The 24,928-nt window shown below is 36.8% G+C and overlaps 1 protein-coding gene across 2 annotated transcripts in view; it reads left to right on the forward strand.

The window, feature by feature from the left end:
- The window catches only part of PRKD1 (protein kinase D1), a 344,632-nt gene that overhangs the window by 190,659 nt on the left and 129,045 nt on the right, over positions 1–24,928 (forward strand). The gene's annotated exons all lie outside the window — the stretch shown is intronic.

The raw sequence follows: 24,928 nt of genomic DNA on the forward strand, positions 1-24,928 counted from the left end.
AGTAACTCACTCCCTGAGAAATGGTTGTGTTTCCCTCTGCCCAGATTTATATTTCTTTTTTTTTGTTGTTTTTTTGTTTTGTTGTTGTTGTTGTTGTTGTTGCTATTTCTTGGGCCGCTCCCGTGGCATATGGAGGTTCCCAGGCTAGGGGTCGAATCGGAGCCATAGCCACCGGCCTACGTCAGAGCCACAGCAACATGGGATCCGAGCCGCGTCTGCAACCTACAGCACAGCTCACGGCAACGCCGGATTGTTAACCCACTGAGCAAGGGCAGGGACCGAACCCGCAACCTCATGGTTCCTAGTCGGATTCGTTAACCACTGCGCCACAACAGGGACTCCCCAGATTTATATTTCTTGTTTAGGATTTAGAAGTTAATTATCAGACTGTGCCAGTCAATGCAGATAAAAAGAATGAATTTAACTTAAAAAAAAAAAATGCCGGAGAACACCTGTAGCACGGATCCTAACAACAATGATCTGTGCAAGAGGCACAGGTTTTTATTGTTTGTTTTTCTTAAAATTGAGTCAATGTTGAGAAATGCAGATGGCATTGCTCCTTTCTCCCTTCTGACCTTCTTTACGTGCTATCTCTTTGACCAAAGGAAATCCATTTGCTCTTAAAAATTATTCTAAGCTTCATTTCCTCAAGTTTCTCAGCTTTTTCAGACCCCAGTACTTGGATGTACTGATGATAATTCACTTGGTCTTTGCTTTCTTTCAGTCGGATGCACTTTATCTATATTGATCTCTTGTCATAGTGTAAGGTCCTGGGATTGCCACATTTTCGTTGGGTAGATAGATCCTCTGAAACAACTCGTTTTGATAGATAAAAGTAATAATTTTCCTGTTGTTTATAGGTTTGCCAGTTGCTAAACAAACAAATCAAAAAAATTTTTCTTTTAAATCTTTTAAATTGCGTGTGTGGAGGGGCAGAAATCATTTGCTGTGGTTCTTTTACTTTTCTTTGGCTTTTTTTGACATTAGCTCACTGTACTTGGCCTCACAAAACTAGTGCCTCAACATGTTTTCTAAGTTTCCTGTTTCTAAACACAGAGGCTGCCTGAAGTAAATTATTCAGGGAAATTATGCACCAGATCCATTCTCACCATAATTCATATTAGACTCATAACCACATGGCTTTGCAAATAATGTGTTCTATGAGTCGTTTCCCTGTGGCGATGTCCAGACGTGTGTGAAGCTTTTCAGAATTGCATTTCTAAATTATTTATTTTTCTTTCCATTTTACTTTTGTCATCAAGAGCTTTAGAGTAGTACCAGACAGATTGAATGCAAGCTGTGTGGGGGTGTTCTTGGTGGGAGGCACTGCCTGTGTGCATGTTATCCCATGGGCATCAGTGAGCCAGAACTGCTCTGCCCCACACTGACCTGGTGTAGCCCCCTGGAGGGTCCCTGGGTACAAGGAACAGCATCCTGCTTTCTTCTCCATCTTTGCAATCCCACAACCTCATTGTACCTAAGCTCTACTTTTTTGCAATCCAATCTTTACGTTCCATGTCCCACCTCCCCTGTCTCCCAGGCCACACTGCCAAGAGGGGATTTGAAGGTAATTCTTTTCCTTACCTGCTGTCCCAGCACCTGGCTCGGGAAAGCCTTTCCTACTCTATCAGCAGCTGTCTTGTTGGTATTTAAAAGGAGCTATTTTATAACAGCCTGATTCGAATTCTGAACCTTGAATCTTTGAACCCTTTTCTCACTCCACATAGTTCCATTTCCCTAATGCATTTAACCCTTAAATTATCCATATATGTGTAAGAGTAAATTTCTTAGATATATATGTAAACTTCTTTGTCAGCTGTATTCTCCTACCTCCTCTTCAACTCCAATTGTGATTTTCTCAAAAAGTGTTAAAAATACTTCTTCCTTAAAACCTCCCACTCTTCCATATTACAACCCTGTTTTCCTCCCATACCTCTTACCTTTGTGGGTTGTGTCAGTCACAGGCCACATAGCTTAGACCTGACCTCAGCAGCGAGGTGTGGCTCTAGCCTTGAGATTTCCACTTGGTGGCACCCCTCATGCCTCTTGCCAACCACTGCCAAATGCATATACCTGTTCCCTGTCTTTTTCACTGTAGTTTTCCAACCACTAGCTCCCTACCATTTTTGAACTTTATTTTTATCTTTCTCTTTCTTCCCCATGCACATGGCCCACTATATGAATGTCTTATACCACTTTGGTGTAATCTCAACTGCTTGGTATTCTCTTACCACCAAGCAGGGCCTGCTATACCTGTCTGTAATCTGAATTACTTTAACATTTGCTTTTGCCACACAGGACTGCTAGGCATATAGTCCCTTGCCAATAAGGCTCAAGGCAAATATGTTTTTCACCTGGCCTTGCTTTTGTTTTGCAATATTCTCCTCTCCTTATCTTTATGTTATTGTAGACGTGAGGTTTTCAGTAAACATATACAGGTTGATTTGTTGACTATTGACTGTCGCATTAGAAGTTACCACATATACAAAATTTTGTAAAAATACTGACCTGTTATAAACTTATTTTTAGATCTGTCTTCTAATAAGGTAAATTGAGTTTCAGATCCTCTTGCTATGCATTTACCCAGCCCCGATAAGAAGGTAGTGCCTGTGATGTGTGCAGGGTTGCATTGCATTATAATTGGAGGCAAGATAAATAACTGCTTATCATTTGGAGGCTACTAAGACACTTCAGGCCATGGTGCAGGGGAGGTCATATACATGCTCATTCCTGAACCAGTTCCTGGACAGAATGGATGCTGTGATTAGCCAGAGAAATATGCCATTTCACGAAGGTGAGGTGTGGTTAAGGATCAGCTTCGTTCAGAAGGCAGTGGATAAGTGGGGTAGAGGAGCAAAGAACTGTACATTCCTTCTATTGCCTTTTGCCCAGGTCCAGAATATTAAAGTGCTGTGGGAATTTTCTTCCTGGAGACTGTAATTTGACTGTTAAAATTAGTTTATCCAAATATTCTGTTTTTCCTCATGAAAAATTAAATTTCACTCTGTAGTTTAACATAAACATAATCTGATTCTTTTAATGTTTAACCAACATTCTACCAGCAGAAACATTTTCTCACATCGTACAGTAGTACGATGTGAGAAAATATGGAAAAAAATAATTTTGAGGAAGGTTAAACACTCTTGTCTTGAGACAATGTCAAGAATTTTCTTTTGCTTATTTCATTTTTGCTGAGACCTTTCGTCATCTGTTAGTACTGACTAGGCTGCTCCTGGCTAATTTGCTAGCCTTTTCTTTCCTTTTTTTTTTTTTTTTTTTTTTTCTTTGAAAAACTTGGCTTGGTTGAGCTAGTGCTTTTAGACCAGATTAGCCAGGAAAAGATTGCTCATGGGTGGATGGGTTGGGTTATGGAGGAAAAAAACAACAACAACTTCATGGAAGTTCCCCATCACATACACTCCCACTGCTGGCAGACTTTCTTTGTCTGTTGACCAAAGAATTAGCATTGTTACTATTGTTATAAAGTAGGAAAACACTGCAAATGAAAATTGCTTTTACTAAAGCCAAAGTCAAGTTCAAGTGTATGGTATTGAATTGTAAAATAAAGTTCATGGAATTTATCTAAAGTCTTCTTCATGATGGATCGCTGCAGAAGCCCAGTAATTCAGCCGTAGCAAAGCAAATGAATAACAGGGACTGTGTTCATACAACTCACCTCTCTTTGTTTTCTTTGGACTTGATCTCTAAAAATTGTGTGTATGTGTGTATATACCCATCTCGTAGGTGATCAAATGAGAAATAGACAAGGATTACAGGAATTTCTCAAATAAATAAAAATCACAATTTTAAACTCTTAGAGCTAAATGTTAAATCTTTCCTTCTTTCATTTATAGTGAAAATCCGTATTTTTCTGGGAAATGTTCATTACCTTTTACAATAGATGATCCTGCATTATTTATAATGTTTGTAAAATTCTGTTTCCATCTGTGATTATTTGTTCCCCACCATCTAGAGGTGGGAGCCACATTAGAAACTTAACCCCCGATAGAGGGATTATGGACCTGTCCCCAGGCAGTGACAAAAAGTGCTAATAATGGGTAGAGAGATCAAGAGATATTTTACTTTTATTTTATTTTACTTTATTTATTTTTTTGGCTTTTGTCTTTTTAGGGCCACATCCACAGCATATGGAGGTTCCCAGGCTAAAGGTCTAATCAGAGCTGTAGCTGCCGGCCAATGGCAGAGCCACAGCAATGCCAGATCCGAGCCACGTCTGCTTGACCTACACCACAGCTCATGGCAATGCCAGATCCTTAACCCACTGAGTGAGGCCAGAGATCAAACCCACAACCTTGTAGTTCCTAGTCGGATTTGTTTCTGCTGTGCCCCAATGGGAATTCCAAGAGATAGTTTAGAAGTAAAAGGAAAGAGATATAATAACTGTTTGGATATAGTTGATGAAGGAGATGAGAAAATGAAGGGTACTGCGGGGAGAACCAGAGCTACCTAAGAGTGATATCATTTCCTTTCTCCCACCCCAAGTCTTACTCTCACACATTGTTCGGCATGTCTGCCAGATGGTTTGGGTACTGTGAGGAACTGATTTCATGGACACATATGGTACCATGGATTTCCTTGGTGATTTTGTAGGAGTTGCATAACCTCTGGGATTCAGAAGTTTTGTTTGTTTCTTAATCTAAAAAGGAGCTTGTATGGGATGAAAGTATCATACCATACTAATAACACATGGATTCCATGTTTTCTTCAGTCTGCAAGTAAAGCAATATGTATAAGGATTGAGTACAGCTTCCAGGGCCAGATCATCTGGGCTTATATCCTTTTACTGTGGCTCACTACTTGCATCTTTGTAAGACATTAAATCATTCTATGCTCCAGTTTCCTTATCTGTAAAATGAGGACAACAGTAGCACCTACATCATAAGGTTATTACAAAAATAAAAATAAATTACTACATGTGAAGCACTTCAGAGAGTTGTCTGTACATAGTAACTGCACAGATGTTAGCTATTTTGATTGCTGCTTCTCCTCACATACCAAGCGGCCTTTCCCTGTGATGTTCATGGTTGTTAAACATACCACGAAAAGCAATCCTAGTCTTTGATAACTTTGAGGTAACTTTAAGATATGTTGTGGTAAGCAAAGTTAAAAGAAGTGTTTACTTCAAGACTCTTCAGAACTTTGGTGCATGCTAATAGGAAATGTAATTCTTTAAGATCAGTTTCCAAATTCATTGAACCACAAAATACTCTTTTTTTCCTCCAAGTGTCTGGTGAGTCTTAGGTTCAGCAGCTCACAGTAGAACTATTCCCCCCGGGCCAAACCTGTGGGATGAGTGGTGTGAGGGTATATATTCATTGTCTCTGTACAGGCCACTCCTATCTCTTATAAGGGAATAAGTACACTATGGAAAAGCAGACGTTAAAAAGAAATACATCTTTGTTTACATGGTAGCACAGGCTTTTGAAGCAGTTTTCTTAAGTTACACTGTTTCCTTTGCAATGACTCCACAAGTGGTGAAATCAGGTATCTTAAAAACTATGTAACGGAAACTTTAACTTGCCCACTTCCTGCAGTCAGAAGGGTTAGTGTCAACTAGAGCTTGAATCTGAGTGTTCAGTCACCTTTTATACCACTTCAAGTAAGCCCTTTGAACTTAGATGAGGAAACAGGAATTCTTGAGGACCTGTTTGAAGAATTCCTACTATATATAGTAAGACAGTTTTTATTTCACAGAAACATGGATGGTGTTTGTAACAACATAACCAGCAATGAGCTTGCTACAAATTCCATTGATGTGATTCCTGTTACATGACCATTATTCCCCTCTTCCTCCTAAAAAAAAAGAAAGGTATTTAACAAATATATAAACTGTGATCAGATTAAGAAAACTCTGGAGGCTCTTTTCTGTAGAAGTATGATACAAAATATGAAATAATAAAGTGATGGTGCCCTTGTTTAAATAGGATCCCATCATATAATTTCACAGCCCTGATCAAAATTGAAATAGTGTTTTAGGGTCACCATAGTTAAGGGATCCTATGACCTTGTTTTCAGTTGGTAAGATTCAATGCCTAAACTATAAGCCGGAAAAAATTAATTTTATAGAAAGTACAAATTGATTTATATGTGTACCAGCGATATCCATGTCTCTCAGATATAGTACAGTGTTGAACAGTGTTTTATGCCCCTCTGAAATGTGCATGGAAGGGCACAACCTCAAGAGTAATGTATTAGATCACTGCCGTATCACTTCCCCAAAAGTACATTACACAGACATAATTTTTTTTTTCAAGAAGGCAGAATTAATCGTGAGAAGCACCTCCACCTGGGTAATTAATGTTATAAAAGAGTTGGCCTTTACTACTCAATTTATATTTCTTTGTAGCTGTCCTTGGACATTTAAATCTGCCAGGCTGATGGGTGCCAGTTTCTATCCAACTTGAGTTGCAATTATCTGTGCGGGTGGTTTTTTAACAGTTGAAAACTTAAATGTAAGATTACAGATCATTACTCTTTTCTTCTAAATGTGGTTTATGTTAACTATCTTCAGATTTCCTTTTATTATTAATATTAATTCTCTTTCCATTCTTTCTAGTAAGTGTGATTTTGTTCTCTTAGTGCCACCCTAAACTATTTTCATTAAAAAATGAATGCAAAGAGCAGACTGTTGGAATGTTTCCATAGATTTCCCACCTTTCCCCGCTTGTGACCCTGATGAAGAGATGGCGGCTGGGAACGCTCCTCCCTTACTTTTAGTTTTCTTGATTACTTGTCCTTTTGTGCAGTGAATTCTCCATGGAGAAATAGTTCAATAGTGCATTGCTTTCTCTCTCTCTTTTTTTTTTTTTTTTTTTTTTTTTAACCCAACTACCCTTAGGTGTCAAGGCAAAGTGAAGACATTCTCGCCCATTCACTTGGGGCATAAGACACACCCTAAAGGAAAATGTTCTTCGATGATTCTTATTTCTTCTAAAAATTTTATGCATGAATTGCATCTTGCTGCATTGTAATTTTCCTGTTTAATTTTGAGTAAATATTTCTTCCCCATATTTTAAGAAATAATGATAACAATAGTGATGGTGATATAAGGACATAGAGCATTTATGATGTGGGAGGGACTGTTCTAAGGGCTTTACATATATAGACGCAGATATGTGGAGTTCTTTTATGGCATATGTCCTCATGACTTCAGTCTGACAAGTAGTGGACTTCAAATCAAAGATTTCAGTTTGAGTCCCAGAGCTCCCATTTATGTCTTAGTGTTTTAGTGTTTAGTGTTCTCATTTCTCTGAAGGTTTTTTTTTTTTTTTTTTTTTTTTTTAGGGCCACAGGTGCGGCATATGGAAGTTCCCAGGCTAGTGGTCAAATCAGAGCTATAGCTGCCATCCTATGCCACAGCTGCAGCAACACCAGATCCAAGCTGCTTCTGTGACTTACACTACAGGTCACAGCAACACCAGATCCTTAACCCACTGAGTGGGGCCAGGAGTCAAACCCGAATCCTTATGGATACTACTCAGTTCATTTCCACTGTGCCACAAGGGGTCATTCCATCACTTGTCAAATAGCAATAACAATATCTGCAGTAGAGGCTTGGGCTATTGATTTCATGGGAAAGTATTTCACAAGATGCATGGTAGATGTGAAGTTTTCAACCTTCACACCCCACCTCCATCCCACCAGACTATACACTTCTTGAAATAGGAGCCATTTATTTTGATATTGGATCCTCAGGACCTGGCATATGATATGTAATACTTAAATTAACAAGATGAACAAACCAACAGAGAAATAAATGGTTAAATTGGTGCTCTATATATGATATCCAAAAGTTATTGCTGTTCTGTAGGAATTGAATTTCAATGCTTACTATTGACTCTCTTTGGCCTAATCTATTAAGATTAATTTTGTTATAATATGACTGTTTTTTTCTGATTTCTTTCTATCTTTTACATATCTTAGAAACTAATTATTTTTAGAAATTATTCATTTTGAAAAGCTTAGTTGTGCTTACAAAACACTGCAGTGTCTTTCACTACAATGCTCTTGTAAAATGAGAGCTAATTCATAAAATACAAATTGTTTTCCATTCTAATTCCTACAACTTCTGAATTATGCTCATTCCCAAGACCAAGTAACTTAATTTGCTCCTGAAGTCCATTTACTCTTGTTTGAACCAGTTTTTTCCCCCATTGCTCTTTTCCTCCAAGTATTCTTACTTGCTTTCTAAAACATATTTTATTTAGTAGTCACTTCTTTTTTGATGTGTTCCTCCTCAATGCTAATCTCACCTTCCTTCATCAATTTATTGTCATTTCTTCATCTGGAGGCCCAGTGCTCCATAGCTAGCATTGGAGCTCAAAGAGGTGACTCCAGATCCGACCTTAGGCTCTGACCTTTCTATTACAGGAATAAGGAATGATATCCTGAGAGCCTGGCTGATGTCTGTTTCCTGCTGCTCCCCCCACCCCCTTTCCCTCCTCCCGTTGGAGCTCTGCAGCCTTATCCATCCAGCAGAACAGCTGTTAATGCCTACGGGTCAGCTGGCAAGACCTATAGGAAAAGCTGAGTCATGTGCTCCAAAACTGGAGTCTAAATCTTCATAGATCTCTGTCCATGTACATACCGTGGTTTTCAGAGAGGGACATATCAAATCCCTCTGTTCACACAGAATTAGCCTAAGGCCTAGTTCTTCCCCATCTGGCATGCTAATATCCAGCCAAAAATCATAGTTTTTTCTTCTCTTCCCTTTTCATCTACTACTTCTCTAACTGAGGACAATGTTACAAGTCATCCAGATAAACAGGATAAGAACACACTGGTAATGAAAACCACACAAAGGGGGCTTTTTCTGTGTATGCTCTGCTCTCTGTGTAACCCCATATTCCTTATAATTGCCTCTTAGGTGGTGATTCAACAGTCTCATGTATTTAAATCTTACCATGTTAACACCTCAGTGATACAGCAGGATTTCAGAGTACTTGCATATTCAGTCAGAATCTGTCTAGAAAACATAGTAAGATGTTTTGCTCGTTTACATTAATTTTTCCTTTATAATTGGTCTATAAAATCACACAAAAATGTTTTATTAATCTATCTTTTTTTTATCAGATTTGACTAAGAATTATTTGGGGCTTATTTCCAAAAATCACACTCCAAAAATGAAGACTTTGGCACATCCACGATACTGAAATAGATGAGTTACAGAATCTGACTATTATATAAAAAATGTTAGTGGCAAATATAGTATCTTTTAAGTAGGTATTTTCCTTGGCTCAATTCTATACTGAGATGAGATGGATATTTTTTCTAGTGAGAAACTTTTAAAAGGTTGTTAGTTTTCTGCTGAGTTAAATAACACAAAATTCTTGTGCTCTAGGCGCAAACAAGAAAATAATAGTATTTGGGTTTTTATTTTGTCCATCTGTTATAAAAATATGGTATCATATTCATGAGAATTGGCTGAGGGATATCAACTATGCCTCTGTCGTACCCTGTCTGGTGTAGTAGTCACTCACTGTGTGTAGCTATTTAAATTTCAGTTAGCTAGAATTAAAATAAAATTAAAGTTCAGTTCCTCAGTCACTCTAACTACATTTCAAGTACTTAGTAGACATATTGGCTAATAGCTGCCATATTGATATAGAGCATTTTGACCATCAAAAAACGTTCCATTGGACAGAGCAAGTAGATAAGTGAAAGTTTCCTCCTTGAAATCTGGAACACATTTTTATACACACACACATGCCCTGCAAAAATGCTTTTAACTGAAATGTTCTTTGATATGACATATTGAGAGATGTTTTAAATAACACACCTGAAAATTTTGGTAGGATATCTATTACCAGCATCTCATGGGGGAAATTGTCATCCTGAGACTTTCTTATTGGACAGATGCTTCAGACGTTAGTACCCCAAACAACTCTCTTTTATTAATAGTATCACTCTTAGGACATTTAATTTTCCTTCTCGCGTTGGCCTTGGCCTGTCAAATCTGAATTCATGAGCCACGTTTAATAATGGTACAAGTCAACACTACGTAATTTTCACTATACTCCTTTGTATTTGGTGCTGTATTCATTTACCTCAGGGCTTCTTGGTTTCTTTATCTTATTTCATTGTGTGCTACACAGAATACCATAGCAGTTAAAAGCACAGATTCTGGAATCAAACTGCCTGAGTCCAATTCCCAGAAGCCCATTTATTATCTGTGTAGCATTGGGAAAGCTATGTAGAGTTTGGGTGCCAGTTTCCTTACCTTCAGTCTAAGACTTAACTATGATAATAACAGATTAAATATATAACAGATTACTTAAGACATCCAGGTCTTGTAAAATCATCTTAGAAAGGAAGGAGACAGGGAAAGTAGATAGTAGAAAAGAAATGAAATAGGTCGGGAAGAATAATACAGCATCAAGGCATGCTGAATAGACTGTTTGTACAGTATGTGAATGGCTTCATTTCTTTGATTTATCTCACATTTTCCCAAGGTATATTTATGGTGGCTTATAAAAACATACAGAACATGTTAAAGATGTCAGAAACTGACAATAGATATTGTCTGATTTAGGAAAGCCAACATTTAGTTAAGAATGTAAATTCTAGCTTGGGCCGTGGGATAGAAATCCTGTGAAATCAGATTGTTATGATCATTATACAACTACAGATGTGATAAATTCATTTGAGTAATAAATAAAATAAAATAAAAAATAAATAGACTGGACAAAAGTGAAATACCTAGACTTGCTTTCAAGGTAATTATCTGAAGGCAAATCAAACTTCGTACACTGTCCTGTGTTGCTTCAGTGTCTTGGATGTGGTTTTAAGTTCAGCTTACATATTTTTCATATATTAATTATGAAATGTAACACATAAAAGACTTGCGATAGAGAGAGACCAAGGGAGAGACAGAGATGGACACAGAGAGAAAAAACTATGATGGCAATAACCCTGTCTCCACCTGAATCAAGAAATAGAGCACTATTATCATCTCCAAAGCCAATCATATCTCCCATCCAGTCCTCACTGCTTCCCTTCCTCTAGAATTAGCTAATTCTATTCTCTTGACTTTTAGTGGTCATGTCCTCCTTGCCTGGTGTGGGAGGAGGTTATCAAGGGGGCATGACCACTGGTGGAACAGTGAGCTGTACCTGGGCAATCAGAGGCTCCTCAACCACCTCCCCCATTTTTGGGATGTACTCCTGTGCACTGTTCCCATAGCTGGAGACATTTTCAAGAATGCAGCCTAAGAAGTAAAGTGTTGAGACCATCTTAAATGAATATGTGACTGAACCCAGTTAAGGCCTCTATATGAACATTAAATTTCTGGCAGGCAGGTGCAGAGATCTGCTTGTCTTTCAGCCATCCAAGACAAGCCTCCTGTGTAAGTTCCCTTGCTTATAAAAACTACCACCTGCCAATCTAGAGTGGTCTTCCTCTTCTGCCTTTCCTGGCCTGCCATATTTGCCCGCCAGTTTGTGGACCAGTGCCTGCTGACCTTAAGCAAGTATGTATCTAAACTGTTACTGAATTTCTGTAAGTAAAATAAAGACACTTAGTGCTCAAAAAAAAAATGTAAATTCTAAAATATTTATTAAAAAACTGTTATATGACTTTAGTCTCATACTTCATGAGATGCTTTGAATCAAATAAAAACCTGCTTTCAACTTTGTGTTGAAACCTTTCTTTAGTATTGTGTCCAGCTGTTTTATTCTCAGGAAAATTATTTCTCCAGATTTGTAGTAAATTTATATAGTAGCATTCTGAATGTAGTTTTTAAAATGTATTGACTGAGATTGATCAATGAAGATTAATATTGATCAACATTGTCTTATATGGATTGATTCCTTTTCTCATTATGAGGACATATTGAAAAGTCTTGACTTATTCCTATGCCAAAATAATCCATTCAGGGGTAAGAGAAATCATATATATACTTTGTTTCCATATTCCTTCCTCTTTTTCCCTACGCGCGCGTGCGCGCACACACACACACACACACACACACACACACACACAGAGCGAGAGCGAAGAGCCTAGAGGAGGAATGGAAAGAAAGGCAGAATTGTAAATACCATCAAAATCAATGAAGTAAAGTCATTATAGGGTGTCTGTGTTAACAAAAGCCAGTTAGAGAATGGCTACTGAATGGCTGTCTAGAGACTTCAAGGATATAAATTATTTTTGCTTGAGGTAAAGGACTAGACTTCAGTTGAAAAGCTGCCAAGTATCCCTTTTGGATGATCCATGATTGGTAGTACATCGTGCTTCAATTCAATAACTCAGCCATGCCGCCATCTGCCCAGCACTCTTATTTTGCTGGTTGGCATGTCATTTATTTGCTTTTAACATGCAATCCATATAAAAATCCCTCATAATCTGCCAAAATTAGAAATGCAGCTGTTTTAAGTCTTAAACAGCAATAGACTATTCATTATGCCAGTATGGAGGAATAAAATAGAAAGATGTATTTGAAAAGAGCAATACTACACCAGAATGTATTTGTACCTCCGCTTTTCCTAAGTATTTTAAAGACATCTATAGCTTGTTACTCATATTGACTTTAAAGAGAAGTTGACATACAAATTATACCAAGTATCTCTTTCCCTGCATATACTTTAATACAAGGATTGGAATTTGAATCAAACCATGAATTCTTTTTTTTTTTTTCATGTTAGGAAGCAATTTCAGCATTTCATTTCCTAGAAAATGAAAATTTTCTGGCTAATTCTGGGTTTCATCTTATTCTATTTTTATTTTCCACAGGAGTTTTTTGAGGTTCTGATCATTATAGCTTGTTAATCCTGAGAATGCAATAATGTAGAGCTGTGTGGAGAATTCTCAGTAAGACCAAGCATTTGGCCCTCTGTTTAAAACAAAAATGAGAAAAAAATTTTCCCCACATAGTAATCCTGTGATACTGAAAAAAAACCAAAAACAAAAGCAAAAAACAACCCAAAGTAAAGCAAAAACTACACCTTGTTTCACGGTGTTATTCACAACCAGATTATTTAAGAGTGATGGGCATGAGAACATAATAAAGATCTGGAGTGGAACACTCCATCTGGAGACACCTTTCTTCACGGTGATTAGACGTAACCATTTTGAAACTCAAGTTGGATAGTTTAGAGTTGGTGTGCTCCAACCTTTACACTTTGATATTCATACATGTGAAGCTCTAAGTTGAATTCATTTGGTTATATGTTATGTTGCCCCCACATGAGTCCTTTCATCATGTGAGTTCAAAGGACTTAAAAAATCATTTGTTTTTGTGAATTAACCTGTAAAAAATTACTTCCTATGGAATCAGAGCATGAAAAGCAATAACAGAGCAAGATACAAGTTTGCTAGAATAAATGTACTTGATTGCATATATCTCATGTATCCAAAAAGATTAGCAATGCTAAGGGACAGGGACATCATGTTATAGTTCTTAAAAAATACATATAGAAATTAGCTCGGCCAGACTTATTGCACTGCTTGTTCATGATTGACAGGCTTTGCTTGACAGCTTAAGCCTTCCTAAATGGATCTCAATTTGAAAGGAAAAATTTAATTTTGGTTTTAAGGAGTTAAAATGTTAAGAAAATTCCAAAGTTAAAGGATACATTAGACCCTATGCCCTGTTTTTATAACAATTATTATGGAATTTTAATGAAAAAATTTAATTTTGTAGCCTTAATATACTACCTTTTACCTGGAACAACTGTGTAATGTTTATATATTGAGCCAAATAGATTCTTCTTCTTGTCCTTCAAGCTTAACAGCAACCTCAGGATTATCTCATGTGTAAATCTCCACTCTTGCTGCTTTTATGCTTTAAAAACATTTAATGCTGAGCAGAGGTCTAAGTTTGCCATCTCTAATGACTGAGATCTATTTTTGGTATTCTGCAGTCCTTAACACACAAAACAAGTGAGAAAACTCAAATGTATCTTTCTAGCTTTGAGATGAGACCAGCCTCCTTAGATTAATTGTAATGTTGCTTTGAATGGGCCATGGGTGCCTGTATGTTGGTTAAACATTATTTTGTGAGGGTGTTTCTGGATAGGATTAAAATTTGAATCGATAGACTGAGTAAAGCTGATTGCTCTCTTCCGGATGCGTGGGCATCATCTAATCCCTTGTAGGCCTGATTAGAACAAAAAGACAGGGTAAGGGAGAATAATCTGCCCGTCTTTGTGGTGGGACACTGGTCTTCTCCTGCCTTCAGATAAACTGTAATTAAATCATTGGCTCTCCAGCTTGCTGATTGCCAATCTTAGACTTGTTATCTTCCATGATTGTGTGAGCCAGTGATCTCTCTCTAGGTATAAGTGTGGGTATAGGTATAGTATAGGTATAGATATAGGTTAGATAATCTTCGCTGTATTGATTCTTTTTCTCTGGAGAGAACTCTAATACACCAACCATCCTACCAAAGGATTAGAGAAATACAATAAACTTAAAAGCCCTTTGTGTGCCTCTTCCCTAACCCTGTCCCTTTCTGTGGTTATGAAATTTATATTAATCATCTCCTTGTATTTGTGCTCTTATATAGTGATATTTTACAACTTATAAATTGTAATTATTCTGAGATGGTTAAGTAGGTGTGGTTCTTAGCAGAATCTGTCAAATATATATTTTTTTGTACACTTCGAGATTTTTCCCTTTTATTTAGGGAAATGGCGTACATCTCTTCCTTAATTCTTTAGCAATGTCCCAAACCCTATGTGCTGAATTAACTAACTCATATGGAGTTCTTTCACTCCATAGCTAAACTCCTTCTGAAACAGGTACTAATCAGTGGGATTCTCTTATCTTTACATCTGAATTTCTGTAAAAAGGAACTTTGCTTAATAGCCATTTTTCAAGTGTTATAGTGCAAATTGAAAAAAACTTGACACATTAATACTACAGTAAAAGTTAGGTTGCATAAAAATATATCTTGGAGTAAATATAGATTTTTATTATCTTGCTGTAGAAGGAGTGACTATAACTTTACCTCAATTTAAAGACCTGTTGGTTTTTTTATAAAATAAATATTATAACTTAATGATCCTTGGTGTCTTTACCTTACTGAGACTAATAGGTAAGAATAGAATAATTAAGTCTCTTATTTGACATCGTGACCCCCATATAAATTTTGAAATACATTTTTTAAAAAATTCAAATGTTTATGCACATGTAACAGTAGTCATATAATCACTAAAATAAAGACTTGTAGGGCTCAAACCCTAATAGTTATCTCAGTTCCCTAAATCATTTAAGTTTTCTCACTGAATACATGCAAAATAATCCTAATTACACTTTTTAATGTCATCCTTTAAATACTGAGTCCCCTAAAATCTCCTCTTTTCTAGGATGTATTTTATTTTTTCACATTTCTTCTTTATGCTTTATCCCCAGTGCCTAGAACAGAGCCTGACACCTAGTAAATACAACAAAATATAAGTTGAATGAATGTAACAAATTGGCAAATTCTGTTGACATTATTTTCTACCAAATATCTGCACCTCTAATTTAAATGTATAAATATAATAAATTGGCAAATTCTGTTGACATTATCTTCTGCTGAATATCTGCATCTCTTACTATTTTCTAGTTCAGGTCACCATATTTGCTCACTTATAGCATTGGAATAGTTTCCTGACAGTTTCCTTGCCTCTAGTCTTATTTCTTCTCATGCATTCCCCCTCATCATGCAGCCCAAGTAAGTGCTCAAGCCTAAACAGGACCATGCCATTCCTCTGTATAAAACCCTTCAATAGTTCATGGATGAATACTCCGACATGGCTTGGGAAACTGTGATTTGCCTTCTGCTTGCTTCTCCAGCCACATGGCCCCCTATTCTACTCCCTGTTCTATCCAACTCTAGGATGTGGACATGTGGAAATTCTTTCATTTCCTCCAATGTGTTGTAATATCCTGTCTTATTTCCAGTGTCCTTTTATACCTACTAGTCTTGCAAACTGTGCTATTCACATGCCCCTCCATCCTCTTCTGATTTGCCTGGCCAACTTCTGTTCATCTTCCTCTAGGAAGTCTTACCTGAAACACCAAGTTTGAGTCAGGCAGCTCTTCCTACCATGTGTTCCCTTCCTTAGCACTATGTGTATACTTATTGGTTTTTAAGTAAGTGATGCACTGTGAGAAAAGGAGCCACGGTTATTTAATTTGGTCCACATAGCGAAACAGTGGTCACATAATTGAATTTCCATATTTGATGTAGTGGGGGGCTTCACAGAGGTGAAGCAGATTTCTTGAAGGCTGAAGGGCAGAAAGTAAAAAGGAGACATTAGCCTTAATCCATAATCTGCTATACTTGGTTATAAATGCTGTCTTCATTTTTGCTTGGAAGGTGATGGGAGACTTCTGGATTTAAATGGGATAGCGTCATGAGCTAAAGATCAGTAAATGGAGACCTGGTGGTTACAGAGAAAGCACAGACAAGGGATGATCAAAAAACCATGAGAAAAAATTAGGGATTGACCACGTGGCAAAGAAAATCTCAGTAAATTCCTCAAAGTAGAAACCATCCAGGCTGTGTTTCTTTATCTCAGTGCAATAAAATAAAATAAAAATCTAAAGGAAAAGCAAAATCTATCAACTTGGGAATTTTAGAATATTGTTCTGGAAATGCAGGTTAATGAAAAAAAGAAAAAAGCAGGTGATGAAATGATAGACTATTTGGAAGCAAACAATAGAACAAAATATTATGTATTTTTAGGATATTGCCAGTGTAGTCTGAAGAAGAAAATGTGTATTACAGAATAGCCAAATGGCACCAGTTTATAAGGAAAAGATATTCTTTTTTTTATTGTTATTGGATAGTCACCTTTTTTATTTTTAATTTTTAATTTATTTTATTTTATTAAATTTGTTATTACTCAAATGAATTTATCACATCTGTAGTTGTATAATGATCATAACAATCTGATTTCACTGGATTTCCATACCACAGCCCAAGCATATCCCCCCACCACCCAAACTGTCTCCTCCGGAGACCATAAGTTTTTCAATGTCTGTGAGTCAGCATCTGTTCTGCAAAGAAGTTCCGTCTGTCCTTTTTTCAGATTCCACATGTCAGTGAAAGCATTGGATGTTGGTGTCTCATTGTACGGCTAACTGCAATTAGCATGATAGTTTCTAGGTCCATCCATGTTGCAAAAAATGCTGGTATTTTGTTCTTTTTAATGGCTGAGTAATATTCCATTGTGTATATGTACCACATCTTCTGGATCCACTCCTCTGTCGATGGACATTTGGGTTGTTCCCATATCTTGGCTATTGTAAATAGTGCTGCAGTGAACATCGGAGTACATGCATCTTTGCGAGTCGTGGTTTTCTCTGGGTAGATGCCCAGGAGTGGGATTGCTGGATCAAAGGGTAGTTCTATTTTTAGTTTTCTGAGGCATCTCCATACTGCTTTCCACAGTGGTTGCACCAATTGACAATCCCACCAACAGTGTACTGGTGTTCCTTTTTCTCCACACCCTCTCCAGCACTTATTGTAGACTTTTGGATGACAGCCATTCTGGCGGGTGTAAGGTGGTACCTCAGAGTGGTTTTGATTTGCATTTCTCAAACCATGAGTGACGCTGAACATCTTTTCATGTATTTCTCGGCCATCTGTATGTCTTCCTTGGAGATTTGTCTGTTTAGATCTTCTGCCCATTTTTTGATGGGGTTGTTTGTTTTTTTGGTATGGAGCCGCAGAAGGTGTTTATAAATTTTGGAGATGAATCCCTTGTCAGTTGATTCACTTGCAAAGATTTTCTCCCATTCTGTTGGTTGTCTTTTTGTGTTGTTTAGGGTTTCCTTTGCTGTGCAGAAACTTTGAAGTTTGAGTAGGTCCCATTTGTTTATTTTTGTTTTTATTGCCAATACTCTGATAGGTGGATCTGAGAAGATGTTGCTGTCGTTTATGTCAGAGAGTGTTTAGCCTGTGTTTTCCTCTAGGAGTTTTCTAGTGTCTGGTCTTCTATCTAGGTCTTTAATCCATTTGGAGTTTATTTTTGTGTATGGTGTTAGGGAGTGTTCTCATTTCATTCTTTTCCATGTGGCCGTCCAGTTTTCCCAGCACCACTTATTGAACAAGCTGTCCTTTCTCCATTGTATATTCTTGCCTCCTTTGTCATAGATGAGTTGGCTGAAAGTGCATGGGTTTAATTCTGGGCTTTCTATCCTGTTCCACTGATCTGTATTTCTGTCTTTGTGCCAGTACCATGCGGTTTTGACGACTGTTGCTTTGTAGTATAGTCTGAAGTCCAGGAGCCTGAGTCCTCCAGCTCCATTTTTCTTTTTCAGGATGTCTTTGGATATTCTGGGTCTTTTGTGCTTCCAAACAAACTTTAAAATATTTTGTTCAAGTTCTGTGAAAAATGTCCGTGGTAATTTGATAGGGATTGCATTGAATCTGTAGATTGCCTTAGGTAGTATAGTCATTTTGATAGTATTAACTCTTCCATTCCATGAGCATGGTATATCTTTCCATCTCTTTGTGTCATCTTTGATTCCTTTCATCAGTGGCTTGTAGTTTTCAGAGTACAGGTCTTTTGTCTCTTTAGGTAGGTTTACTCCTAGGTATTTTATTCTTTTGGATGCGATGGTAAATGGGATTTCTTTCCTAATTTCCTTTTCTGCTTTTTCATTGTTAGTATATGGAAATGCTATTGATTTCTTTGTACTGATTTTGTATCCTGCGACTTTGCCAAATTCGTGGATGAGCTCTAACAGTTTTCTGGTAGAGTCTTTAGGATTCTCTAGGTGTAGTATCATGTCATCTGCAAATATGGATAGTTTTACTTCTTCCTTACTTCTCTGATTGCTGTGGCTAGGACTTCCAGAACTATGTTGAAAAGTAGTGGCGAAGTCAGACATCCTTTTCTTGTTCCTAATCTCAGCTGGAGTTCTTTCAGCTTTTCACCATTGAGAATGATGTTCGCTGTGGGTTTGTCATATGTGGCCTTTATCATGTTGAGGTAGGTTCCCGTTATGCCCACTTTCTGAAGGGTTTTTATCAGAAATGGGTGTTGGATTTTTTCAAAGGCTTTTAGGAAAAGATATTCTTTATAGAAATATTTCAACTAACAATGTAGAATGAATGATAGAGTTAAAGTTACTATTTTGCAGTCTCTCATGAAATCATTGGTTCAGGCAATATTCATCAATGAATGAAACCATGACAGCGTTGGTTCTAAAATTTTAGTGTGCATCAGAATCTCCTGGGGAACTTGTTAAAATCCAAATTATTGGTCTTCATCCCCAGAGTCTCTGAGTCAATATATTTAGAGTGTTGTCCAAGAATATACATTTCTAGCAAATATCCAAGTGATGCTGATGCAGCTGGCCTGAGGACCACACTTTGAGAGCCTTAAAGATGAAATTTTGGTGAGAAACCAAAATGGAAAATAATGCTGTCATCCCCTGAATCCACCCATCAATCAGCATTAATAAAGTAGGGCAATCAGCATTGTTAAAAGAGTCTCTAGATTATATGCAAAATGAAGTACATAGTACTGAACCAAATGGATAGGGTTCTCCAGAGAAACAGAACCAATAGAAATACGGGGGGTGGGGGAGAGGTTGCTTGATTTTAAGGAGTTGATTTATGTGATTGTGGAGATTGGCAAGTCCAAAATCTTTAGGATAGGCCAAGAGGCTTGAGACCCAGGGAAGAGTTGATGTTTCAGCTTAAGTCGAAAGGTGGTCAGCTGGCAGAATTCCCTCTTCCTCAGGGGAGGCCAGTTTTTTCCTTTTAATGCCTTCAACTGATTGGACGAGGCCCACACACGTTATGGAGAATAATCTGCTTTACTCAAAGTCTACTGATGTTAATGTTAATCTCACCTTTAAAATACTTTTATAGAAACATCTGGGATAATATTTTCTCTAATTCTGAGTACTATAGCCTAACCAAGTTGACACATAAAAATAACTATCATATGAATAAATAAAGAGTTCTTGCCAACAAAGTAGAACCTGAATCCAATCAATCCTTCAGAGATAACTTTTCTTATTAAGAAATATGGGAGAAAGAGCAATAAGTTAAATGAGAAAACAGGATGTAGAAGTAATTAGGCTTCTTCAGCATATCATTGATATGAAAGAAAGAAGGAAGGAGGGAAAGAACAAAGGAAAGGAAAAAGAGGGGATCTGCTTTCAATCAAGAGACTTAAGAAACATAACAACCAGATGTAATATACTGGGCTTGATTTAGATGTTTTCCAACAAATCGTAAAAATGAAGTTTTTAAAACTTTTGGAGTCATACGACTATGGAATAGCAATAACCCCAAAATAAAGTTGTTGTTAGTTTCATTTAGATGTTATTGTGGCATTTGCGATTATAAATGAAAATGTTTTTTATTTTAAGAAATTCACTCTGAAATACTTAGGCTATAATGACAAAATGTGAGGAATCTGCTTTAAAATACTTTAGCAAAAAGAGAAAAAAGAATTGAAAGAGATAGTGAAGCAAATGTGGCAAAATTTTGATAATTTTTTAATCTGGTGTTGGGAATGGGAGTTTACTGTAATATTCTTCCTTCAGGCTTGAAAATTTTCATAATAAAAATTTTAAATGCCTTGTAAAAGAAAAATAATAGAGGAGCAGGACACTTATTCTTCCAGATATCGAAACATACTGTACATTTGCCTAACGAAAACATTGTGATTTTTCACTTGTCAATAGGCAGGTCAGTAGAAAAATATAGTCAAGAAGAGACATTTATGTAAAAAAATAGTTTTATTTTGAGTAAGCGGTAAAAAAAGACTGGATTATACAATTGGTAATGTTGGAACAATTTAATATCCACTGAGAAAATAAATTCTAGGGAGTTCCTGTTGTGGCGCAGCAGAAGCAAATCTGACTAGTATCCATGAGGATGGGTTCGATACCTGGCCTCACTCAGTGGGTCAAGGATCTGGTGTTACTGTAAACTGTGATTGTAGACATGGCTCAGATCCTGCGTTGCTGTGGCTGGGATGTAGGCTGCCAGCTGTAGCTCCAGTTTGACTCCTAACCTGGGAACTTCTATATGCCACAAGTGCAGCCCTAAGACAAAGGAGGTAAATTCTAAACAGTTAAAAGCTAAGAAGCAAATCGATAAATTGTGGGTAAAGCCTTCCGGAGTGTGACATAAAATTAAATCTATGAGGGGAATTATTACCAGATTTTAACTTATTAAAATAGCTAAACTTCTGAACAATTTAAAAAGTCACAAATATAAAGCAGTAACACAAGAGCTAGAGAATGTTTTCCAAAAAACAAAGGATTATGAGTTGAGATATTTGTGGAGCTCCTTCAGAAATCAGAACAGGTGAAATTAATCTGAGGGAAAATGCACAAACATCTAGGCAGACAGTTTCCAAAAAAAAAATAAAAAAATGAACGCAACTAATCATATGCAAGACTTGGAAGCGGTAAGAGAGAAATGTAAGCAGTGCTCTATAGGAGTTAGGAGAAGAGAAGAAGAGACTTTGTGTTTATCAATAATCTGAAATAGGAGATGAACTTCCCCAAAACAAAACAAGCACCAAAAATACATGAAAACAAATAGGAAACTATCAGTAAACATTTGAAAAGACGGTCAGCCTCATCTGTAATCTAAGAAATGCACCTTAATATAATATAGATTTCACCTAGCAAATTGTCAAAAATTAAAAACCAGGCAATGTCCAAGCATAGATGAGGATACAGAGAAGTGTATAGTCTCACATACTGTTGGCTGGCAAACAAATTGACCAAGTTCTTTTGGCAGCAGCTCAGTAGTTCCTTTCAAAAACTTTAAAAGCAAACCCATTGACCAATTCTAGCAATACATTCTTTAGAAACACTCTCACATGTAGAAATATTCTTTCGAGTTTATTAGCAACAAATGAGAAATCCACTACAATAAGTACTCAATGACTGAATGAATTTTGATACTTCATTGCCATGAAATATTATTTAATAGTTAGAAGGAAGAATGAAGGAGATCTATATTTATTGACATGGAAATATTCATTACATTGAATTAAATGAAAAAAAAAACTAAGCAAACTTTATCCTGTGTTGAACACTTTGTCAAAGTCTGCACTTGTACACATGAATCTATACTTGAACTATATTATATAATGGGAAAAGACCTTCCTCAAATTATCCCAAACAAAATGTCTTCTACTTCATGAGGACCTTGCAGGCTCAACTCTGTTTTGTGATTTATTTAACCAGAGTCCTAGCTGTGGTTGATTTTGTCCTTCATTTTAGGGCAAATGGATCATGAATAAGTTGACTGTCCAGACCTCAGAAATCCACAAGCAGTGCTGTAACATATTGGTTGGAGCTGTGTCTGGTCCTTACATTGTCAGATGGTTCTTCATGTTTTCATGCAGAGGAATAGGATGGTATTCTTCCAGTGAGCAGGGCAGACCCTCCCCCAATTTTAAGAATAATTACTATTTCATGATTAGAGAGCTAGAAAGGGAGTTGAAAAGCCAGGATTTCCTTGTAGCATTTAAACTTCATTGACATCCTGAAAAGGCAGGAATTAATTTAAAAGGCCAAACTATATCTACCATCTAGGATTTTTAAAAGAATAGATAATTTTTAGTATCTCATTTCTTCCCTCTCAAGCTTGATAGAGCTTGATAAAGCTTTCTTTTTGAAATTTCAACACTGTAAAAAAGCTTTCCTTGTAAATAACACCATTAAACTTGTTACTTTGCTCTCTTCATTAAAAAAATGACATCCTAGGGAACCATGTCTAATTTACTTAGTTTGAGTAATTTAAAAAGTTTTCTGTAGCATCTCATGATCCAGATAGTAGTAATGAGAAACATTTATTTATGTTTCAAATGTCATTTTTCAATTTTCCCAAAATTTAGTTTCAAATATCCAAATCTTCAACTTGAGGAAACACTGGGTTATGGCTCCAGATGTTGGCAAATTCCATGTAACTAATGATAACAGTTTTTAGAAAAATTCGATATACAGGGTGTAATCAGAAGGGCATATTTCAATAAAGTTTTTTGTTTGTTTTTCTTTTTTTTTCTTCTTGGCTCCCATAGCATAAGGAGTTTCTGGGCCAGGAATCAGATCTGAGACGCAGTTGCAGGCCTAAGCCACAGCTGCAGCCTAAGCCACAGCTGCAGCAATACCAGATCCTTAATCTGCTGTGCTGGGCTTGGCTGGGTGTTGAACCTGCATCCCATATCTCCCACAGTGCCCAATCCTGTTGCGCCACAGTGGGAACTCCTCAGTAAAGTTTTCTGAGTATCCCTGTTTTCTAGTGATTTTTGACCTCAGGTTACTTTAGAAATGCCTATTACATCTTTAGATATTGCTCCACAAGTTTGCATAGGCATTTATTCTCAGGTGCTCTGTCTTCTCTGGCATATAAAATTACAGGGTTCTTATATAATATCAAAAAAGTAGAAAGCTGTGGGAGTTATACAATTTCATTATGTCAAACAGGAATACATTAAGGCTTACTGTTTGTTCAAGTTAAAAATACCTTTGCTGAAATTACTGGAGAAATTGAAGCACAATCATGTCAAAAAAAAAGTGAAAAAGAACTGAAGTGTGACTACCTAAAATTTCTTTAGTCCAATTCACCAAACAGAATTTACTATTGCAACTTTACTGCATTTCCCCCAAAGTTAATCTGGCACATAAATTTTAATAAAGTAAATATTTGCAGTGGGAGAACATACTATTAATCAGGGGCTGCCCTAAAACATTTTGGTTCATGATACTTAAAATGTTACTCAAAGTCCATCTGCATAGATGATACAAACCATTCTTATTTTATGAAACAGTAATTCAGGTGACGTTTTAATTTCTTATTCATTGTTTAATCCTGTGTACACGTATTGTTTATGCCATAGTAACACTGGGTATTGTGTTGGTGCTGTCATTTGCCATCTGAACAGTAGTGGCCATCCACCTTGGAGCACAGTGTAAGAGTAGTTTTCAAAAGATGCACTTCCATGTTTTAGCTCCTGATGCTGAGATTTTAAATTGTCTGGTCAGAGTAGGAGTGGGCTTAAATATGGGTGTATGATTTTTCTTTTCTTTTACTGTGTATCCAAAAGATACTTTATGCTCAACAAACTGGCAATACATGGACCAGAAACAACCTGTGGGTGTGCTTTCTTGAGCCAACAAAACGTTATTTGTTTCTGGAAAATTAGAGCAGCCATTAAAAAATATGGGGATTTCACATAAGATCTGAACTGCAGGATTTTCTTGAAAATCCAAGGGGCCTCGCACTCAGGGCGCAGCATTCCGAAGGAGGTATCCTCTCTTCCAGTGGGTCTTCTGCTCTGCTTTTTACTGCAGTCACCTTTACTCTCACTTGTCTTCCTGACACTGAGGCTGAGGGTCAGTTAACACTCCTTATTCAGAAACATTTAGCGACTCTCTAGCAAATGACAGAAAGCAAATAATTGAAATGGCTGAATGTTTCAAGCAGAATGTGTTAAAGTAATATAAAATGATTCACTTCACTTATTTTTGTTTATTTTCTGCCAGGTCTTATACACATCTAACAGTATCTTTGTTGACATGTAATTCATAAACCATAAAATTCAATCATTTAAAATATATAATAGAGTGGTTCACTATTCACTTACTATGTTCACAGAATTGTGCAGCTATCACCATCTTTTATTTTTTTTTTAATTCATCACTTCAAAACGAAACCTTATAACCATTAGTAGTCTTTATAGACATCTGAAAGTATGAACCTGGTAGAAGATGTGAAATAAAGGAATCAGCTTGGGTCTGTAACCTAGATTTCACTTCAGAATTTGAGAAATTTTCATTTCAAAATTTCGTATCTCATAAAACTTGGCCTTTCTTAGCTTTGTATGTACTTCAGATTTTATAATCAGTCCTCTCATTGCTTCATCCAAAGTAATGATTTGAAAAAAAAGCAAAACCTAAAGAACCTTATATACATGCACATATATAGGCAGGTACA

Source organism: Sus scrofa, chromosome 7 (assembly GCF_000003025.6).
Source record: "Sus scrofa isolate TJ Tabasco breed Duroc chromosome 7, Sscrofa11.1, whole genome shotgun sequence".
NCBI lineage: Eukaryota > Metazoa > Chordata > Mammalia > Artiodactyla > Suidae > Sus > Sus scrofa.